We start from the raw sequence: 8,887 nt of genomic DNA, 5'->3' as shown, positions 1-8,887 counted from the left end.
AAGTATGTGCCTTGTATTTCCAGCTACTTGCCCACTGACTTTGTGTACGTGCGTGTGTGATAAAAGATAAGATTTGCAGAGACTCCAACTCTCCCGTTTTCGACGGGAGATCTCCCGCCGAAATCCCATTTTTGCAAAATCTCCCGTTTGAGATTTAATTTCTCCCGCCCTGGCTCTTTGTCTCCCGTTGGAAAGGATTTCTTACATATTTCTATCGTATGTTGAAAAAATAAGCCTTAGATAGCACCAGAGAGCATCTAGAACCCTGGGAATTTTGCGCTTCGCACACATCAACTTTGAAACTCCCGTTTGCTAGGGGTTTCAGGCGGGAGAATCTCCCGATCAGAAGGTACTTTGGGTTGGAGTCTCTGGATTTGAAATGGCCACTACTACTGTATAAACTGTTATTTTTGCGTACAGATATTTTTGCGAATGAGGCCGGGCACGAACATTTTAGCAAGATGTTGTATTCGCGAATTGACACAGAGCCCATCATAAGGGCATTATTACCTTAGCGCATGATGACAGTACTAGGTTATGTCATCAATGTGCTTAGGTCATTACTTGTAACAAATCTAAGTTTTAGATTTGAACCAAAGCTGTTTTCACCAGTAAAGAGTTTGCCCTTATATTTAGCTTATAATCTGTCTACTGAATGCATTCTTGACCTAGATTCCATCCATATGTTGAGATGCATTCAGTTAGGGACAGATTGCTTAAGGAGCTCATCAATGGATCTGTTGAGTCAGATTTTAAAATACTCAAATTTGCCTTATTCAGGCAAGTCATTTCTGCTCTGAATGGCACAATTGACTCACTACAGTATGGAAGCCATACAAATTATGAAAATGAAAGAAAACTCTCTGTGACTTTTCTCCCAGTCCATATCTAATTTGTCTTTGAAGTGAATAGAGTAAATGGTCCCCTCTATTGCCCATGGTTTGAGTTGAGTTTGTGATGAGTTTTACATACAACTGTATTTTGGATGCAAAGAGTCATGTGACTTCTCAAAACTGAGTTCACAAAATGAAATAGATAATCTAGGCCTACATTAAATTGATAGCTACCTGGTACCGCATATGAGTAAACAAGAATGTGCTGAAGTTCAAATCTCTGAACAAATTTATAGTACTAAACATATTGGACGCCAACCCTGGAAATGGCTCATATTTTATCACTGGATGAATACCCCCCTCTCCCCCATTTTATCATTTTTATATGTTTGTTCTACTCTGTGTATGAAATACTTACCTTTCAGTACTATCGACGTAGAAGTGGAGTAGCTCCTTCCTTGTAGTGTCTTTAAACAATGCAATCAGCAATAAATCCAACAAGATTGTTCAGTTAATCCGAAACAACAGCGTGACTACGCAGTTTCTTCCAAAATGCAATACGATGATCCAAGTGCACATAAGCTATACTGTAAAGCATAACATAACAAAGTTAATCGAAGACTGCTATACTGGCCGTACTCAGCGTGCATCATCGGAGCGACTCTGAGATCTCTGCCCGTTGCCACTGCGGTGACTAACGCTCGGCGCGTCCCTCGACAGCAAGGTAGAATCCACATCGACTGATTGAGGCGCAAAAGGATGCTTTTGTCTGTCAAATAGTGAGAAATGGTGTGAAATGCACGTCGGTGAAATTCCACTTAACGGCGAGGAGGCATCAACGTGAATTGTGAATGAGCCGACAATCGAATTCTTTAATGCAGGCGGGCATCGGGTAGACTCTGGCCATCTCTGACGACAGCTTGGTTTCTCTCCTGTGTCACTGGCGAGCATGCATGCTGCGATGCATAGACGGCATAGCTTCTCCTCCGTGCTGTCCTGTTGCGTTCAACAGCGTGTCGGCTGACTTCAACATCATGCCAACTCTTTACAGTCTTGTGCACGGCGTCAGTTTGCCGCGCAAACATTGACCTACCGTTTTGTATCTTGTCGAGTATTGGAGAACAGGTTGGCTTGAAAGAAGGGAACAGGTTATCTTGACTCGAAGGTAGTTTGTCAAGATAGTTTGCGAGTGAATGTCCTGCTTGAAGGGTGCATGACCTCACCGTGTTTAGGAGCTTGTCACATATAGGATACTGAGTAGTCAAGCTACACTGGTTAGCCTAAACTCTGCTTAATGGTAAAAAATATACCTCAATTGATCCAGCAAAAACTTTGTAACAGATCAGTCATTTTCTATTATCGTATTTTAAACATGATGGTCAATAGTGCACGCAAATGACCTTCTTTAACATCGCTATGCATTGAAAAAAATAAATAAAAGAAGTGTTGTGGCAAAGATGCTTTTAAATGTCTATTACTGTACTTCGCACGGGTGAAATGATTGAAAATTTCACAATGTAAACATTCTGAAAGAAAATTTACGTTCAATCTTCGACCCATTTCTAGACAGAATAAGTGTGGAGATTCAAACTCGTGTTTTTTTTTTATTGTTATGAAAAGTAAACTCATTGCCGTTGTTTTCATTTGTTTAATAAATGATTAAAGCTTTTGTTATATCTTACTTGGTCACAAAAAGTGACGTACTGAGCAACACAACCTGAACCATGCTTTAAATCTTGGACAATCCCTGTCTGAATGGCCGAAATCCGTTCTTCCATTTTCAGATCGATACTCATGGATCAAGTTTCTGCATTTCCTTCTCAGTCGGTTACCGGATTGGCACTTTTTGACCCTAGGTATACACCTGCTTCTTTTCTGGAGCTTCATCTCCCCTTCCCTTTCTCTTTGTATTCCATCATCATCTCGCATCAGGATATCTTAGAGTTAATCTTTTCCGGTTTTTTTTTTTCTTACCATGATATTCGATAATTCCTCTTCCGAAATGTGATGGGGGCTTTCTTTTCATGTTTGCATTTTTCTTATTTCATCGCCAATCACCCCGAGACACTGCATAATACCTCTCTCTCCTTGGTCTTAATGATATCATCATCTCCTTTGAACTGAACTGAATTCAATTCAATTCAATTCAATTCAATTCAATTCAATTCAATTCAATTCAATTCAATTCAATTCATTTATTTTCATTCTTCTTTTTCCAACAAAACATAACCCATAATAAATCTTGAATTACATCATAAACATAAACATTCGACTTTGTAAAAGATAAATGATACAGATAAACAAAAGTATGCATACTGGCAAAAAAAAAAGTACAAAGTTATGCTTCAGTTGAGAAAAAAGAAAGAATTGAGAGGTACACTAAAGAGCAAGCTTGTATGTTGTGAACCACTCTAAAAATGAATTACTTTTTTACAAACACTTATCACATATAATTTACGACAGAATGGAACAAAACAGGAGAAACACAAAAACACAAAAACATGACACTACTTGACAGAACAGATGGAAAGAATGGAATTGAATTGAATTGAATTGAACTGAATTGAATTCCTGAGACTGCACTGGTATTACACTCGAGACACAATGAACAGTTCCAGCTGTTTATTTTCATATTCCACATCACATCTGTACATGTACCTAACAAAAAAGAAACAAAATACAAACAAACAATTAGCGAAATACAAAATATGATATAATGTTGGTCATTACAAGAAAGTGTGTCAGCATATAATGTACATAAAAGATAATTCTCTATAACATGTGAAATACGAAAGAACCGCAAAAGCAAAGCTTGTGACCGCGTGTTCCAGGAAAAGAAGTATCAATGTAAATTCGTTTTGCAGTGGAGATAGGAAACAAAGTACTATGACGAAACTATTTCGAAAGCTAAAATAGCAAGGTACAAAGAGCAGAAGAAGTAAAAGAAAAGAGAAAGAAAAGAAAAAAGAGAGAAAAGAAAGAGAATAAGTACTGATTGATGAAAAAAATCTACGCTCAGTTTCGTAACGAGTTCAAAGTATCGCGTGAGTAACAGTGCAGTGATTATATGGGATCATAAACACGATAAAAAGCTGAAACCGGAGGTAAAGCAAACATACACTTCAAATTGATCCGCCATGCATTGAAAGAGAATAATGTAAAATAACAGGTTACATAATCCTAATCAGGCAAGTTATTATACTCATTAAGTAACATCAATTCGAGTTTTTGTTTGAAAATAAACAGAGAAGAACATTTGACTAAATCTGCGGGAAGATCATTTCAGAATTTAGGTCCGGTAAAAGCAATTGTTTTTTGTTTTTGTTTTTGTTTTTGTTTTTGTTTTTGTTTTTTGTTTTTTGTTTTTTTTTTTTAGAAAAGAGTGTGTCACGTTGAAAGTGAAAGGAGTCTCTTTGTCTTGTAGGGTATGCATAAACCGCATAGCTTTTTCTGAAACATACATTATGTATTATGTCGGGCAAGTCGTTGACTTATAACTGATACATTAATGTGCCTAAGTTGTATAGAAACAAAAAGTTGTTTTCAAAGAAGAAATAATTCGTGTGAGAATAAAAGCCAGCTAGACTGACTTAACGAATAGCCCATTTTTGTATTTTGAAAATTCTATCAATGTGTGATTTTGCACAATTCCCCAAGGCAAGGATACCGTAATTCAGATAGGGTAAAATAAGCATGGAATATACATTTTTCAAAATATATTTACGAAAAAAAAATATTTGAGCTTTTTTAGAATTCCAGTATTTCTTGAAAGCATCTTAGATAAATAATCTATGTGATGTTTCCATGATAAATCATGGTCAATATATAGACCTAAAAATTTAGACAATTCAGCTTGAATTAAACACTCATTATTCATTTTTATATCACCTGGCAAATTAATGTTTTCTTCGTATAAATTTACATTGTATAACCATGCGTCATTTTTGTCACTGAAGAAAGTGAGATTTATGTTTATATGTTATTTCATTGTGAAAAAAAAGCCCGAAATAAATTTGAACTGAACTGAACTGAATAACGCGTCTTTAACATTACTGGCCAAACGTTAATGTGACGTCAGATTTTTGGCAGGACAGATATTTGGCATGATAGCGCTGACCTAACACGTAATTACTCAAATTCCAAGAAGCGCCGAAGAAAAAAGAAACAAAGAAAATAAAGCAAACAAAACACGATAACAAAAGAAATTATGTGGAAAGTATGAAAGCTCTCGGGATGCTGTCATTGACCATCATCCGCCTTCCACATCTTCCACTTGCTCTCTTTTGTTGTCGCCAATTCTCCGCCTTTGGACCAATACCGTTTCCGTTCTTCATTCAAGTCAGTCTCGATTTCTTTTGTATAATAATGTTTATTGTTTTGAGTTGGTTTATTCAGCCCCTCCTCCTCCCCCCCCCCTAACACACACAGTAGATGCTTAATCACACATTTTTTAATGATATTCTTTACTTGAGTTTCATTCAATATCAGGTCCATGTTGACAATGAAATTAATATGAACAAAAATAAGCAGCTGTAATATTCTCTCTTGCGCTTCTAAATCAGTTTTTCCAACATACAGTATACAATATATTTTGTTTGTGTCTTTTTTTCCAAATCATACCATGTTTATATAATAGAAATGAAATGAAATTCTGCATAACTCTCAGGAAAAAAAAAAACACACTATCTTGATTATTGTAATCAAGACCATCCATATCTGCCTTATTCATGTTATTACACACAAAAAAAAAAAAAAATTGTGCTTCTAAGTCACCTTTTTTTAAAACATTTTTTTTTTTCTTTTTGCAGACCACATGCTATATGCTTCCTCCATCTACGCTTAGTAGTGTGCCCACAACCCTCCCACATCCGCCGGCGCAGAGCATTATATTATAGGAACTGTAAGCCCCTTGAATGAATAATGATGTCGTTAACTGAGGCGAGCAGATGGATCTTTATATTAATTATACACCTGTCACAATGATAATCAGTCATCAGCTGCTCTAGATTAACGTTGACCCGTGTGTAATTTTCGTCATCTCTGGTGTCTGATTTTGTGTATTTGAACTTGTAAATATATCGCTGGCTTCTTTATTGTTGTCAGAGCAGTATTCTTTCATAGCTTGGTTGAACACTTGGTACCATCGTCACTGCCTCGAAATAGCGGGTGCGAGCCGCATGAGTCATCGATATATTATAAGTCAATGACACACTGTCTTTCTTTCCACATCGTTATTTCCTCACCTTCAGTCTTGTGGGTTTAATGTTTCTCGCGATATCTGTAATTCCCGGTTAATGTATGTACGTTTATGGGTGAGTTTCACCACGCCCGCAGCGACTTGAACAAAACGGGTTGATAAAATTGGTTGATTCCCCCCCCCCCCGTTTTCTTCAGGGGAGGATGCTGTGAAAGATAAAGACAAAGTCGTAGCCGTCTCTGGGACGAAATGGAACACTATCTTCACATGAAATGCTGTACAATCGAGTAAACAGAGCGGTGGGAGCTGTAGTCTAATCGGAGGTACAATGAGTCAGATAATCAATCAAGTTTCACACGCTTTCACAAAAAGATGGTGATATCAACCTTCTTTGTACCCATTAAGATACGAAGTAAAGTGGCAATTTCATGCGTTTCCCAAAATTTATGTCCTATATTTTGACATCGGACGTCGAAACGGACAAATTTAAAGTTGTGACACCTTAATGATTACTCATAGAGGAAGTTTTTTTGTTTTTGTTTTTTTAATTTTTGCTACATTACTGATTGCAGACATGAAGTTTGAGTCTTGGTTTCTCTCCCTTCTTCCATGTCTGTCCTCCTCCCCGTTTCTTTTTTTCCTTCATTGTTTTACCCTCCACTTCTTTCTCTCTGTCGTTATCAGACACCCTCCATCCATTTTCATCCTAATCAATATCTCCGTCACCATTAACACGCAGGTCATTAACTTTCTTATTAGCATTTACCGTCGTCATCATCATCATCAACAACAACAACAGCATTGTCATCGGTTACACACTGGTCACATCAGCGTTATCATCATTCTCAGCGGCGAACTCCAGCAACTTCTTCATGGAAGACAGTTGGTATAAAGTGTGTCGATGATATACCGGTACTGTTTGTTTACTATTGTTTTGTTTGGCAGTTGTTGTTGTTGGTTTTTTTTGTTTTTTTTTTCACACGGTATATACAGAGCTGACGCCGAGCGTGTAGACGTGAAAACATCCGAGGAATTATGACGCTCATCATTCTGACGTCAGATGAGCATGTAGGGGAGCACGGTCAGTGACGTTTTGCAGCGGCTTGTCAACTTTAAAGTCTCCTGCGCGTGCCTCGGCTCCACGTTTAGTGACGTCAGAACCCCCCTCTGAAATTATCGGTATAAAAGTATGTCCCCCCCCCCAAAAAAAAAAAAAAAAAAATACAGTCCACTTGTCGCACTGATAACACTCAATATCATTAAACCATATAAATGCTACTTCAAAGTCTTAAACATAACATCTTAGCTCTGTTTTGCCGAAAACCCCATTCAATTTGGTTAAGCGGTCACAGAGAAATGTGGATTGTTGTAAAGCATGTCATGAATTATTTATTTTTTCTTTCATTCTTTCCTCTTGCAGCTGCAGGTACCGTCATTCACGTCTCTGACGGTCTAGTCGGTGATTTCTCCTCTTCCTCTTTCTCATTCTCTTCTCTTGTTGTGTGTGTGTGTGTGTGTGTGTGTGTGTGTGTGTGTGTGTGTGTGTGTGTGTGTGTGTGAGAGTGTGTGTGTGTGTGTGTGTGTGAGTGCACGCACGCTTGTCCAGGTGTTTCTTCTTTTTTTTTGGGGGGGGGAGGTAAGGTTTGGGCTGTTGAGGGGTTGGGTATGGTGGAAAGGTGGGAACGAGGGTGGGGTTTTTTGTTGTTGCTGTTGTTCTTTTAATAGAATAGAGATTCCATTTTTCTGTTTTTCTTTTTTAGTGCTTGGCTAAATTTGCCTATGATTGCACATGTACTTTTTTTAGCTAAAAAGAAATTGACCGGATAATTCATCCTATTTTTTTTTCCTGCTTAATTTCTGCCTTAAAATGACTTGAATTATTTTTCTTGTTTTCATGGAATATGTTTCGTACATGCATGAACATTTATGACAACTGTTATATATATGATATGTATTTTTTTTTAACTGTTATATTTTCAAAGGAAATGGAATTAATAAAAAGATCACAGAAAAAAGTACTTGCGTGCGTGCAGTGTGTGTGTGAGTGCTGTGCCGATTTTCTTTCGGGGAACCTACTCCTACAAGCATCTGCTTCTATGTAGGTTCCCTCCACACACAGTTTTATTTATCCTTCATGAATGTACCCTTGAGAATAATTTCAATTGATTTTGTACTTTGTAAATGCTTTTGTATATACTGAACTTATAACTTGTAATTTATGTGTCACTTTACATTGTCATTGACGGATGTTGTAAACACAACACTGTATGATTTATGTGGAAACCTAATAAATGAAATGAAATGAAATGAAATGAAATGAAATGAAATGAAATGATTCTTCCATTATGCAAGTTTAGCACTTGGATGTTCTTGGAAATGCAAATTAATATACGAACACAATTGACAGAACTTGGAGGGAAGAGACTAAATATTACATGCTCTACAAAATTCCTCATTTCTCTTTGACCACTGAAGCAAATCGAATAGGGTTTTTTGTAAGATGTGGTAATGAGTTATAGTTTCATACAGTGAAATTGTATTTGGACTGATATACTATTTTCAAAGCTATCGTTGCGGATGGTATGCGAAGTTAAGAAAAGGCACGGGGTTGTATTTATGTCTAGATGGTGGAGCTGAGGGGAGATCGTTATTCCGTAAGACAGTAAAATAAGTGAGGAATTCAGTGAAAGAAGGTCAAGAGTTGTCACTTCGTAGGATGGAAGTATATCACGAAATGACGTTACCTCCTTTTGATTCCGAGAGTGAGGAATTACTTTTAAGGGCCGCGGAACCAAGGGGAGGGGGGGGGGGGGGGCTTAAACAAGAAACAAAACAAAAGGAGAGAAACTCCATGACT

The sequence above is a fragment of the Diadema setosum genome, chromosome 2 (assembly GCF_964275005.1).
Source record: "Diadema setosum chromosome 2, eeDiaSeto1, whole genome shotgun sequence".
NCBI lineage: Eukaryota > Metazoa > Echinodermata > Echinoidea > Diadematoida > Diadematidae > Diadema > Diadema setosum.
The sequence above is the reverse complement of the archived record's forward strand: the minus strand, read 5'-3'. Positions refer to the sequence as shown.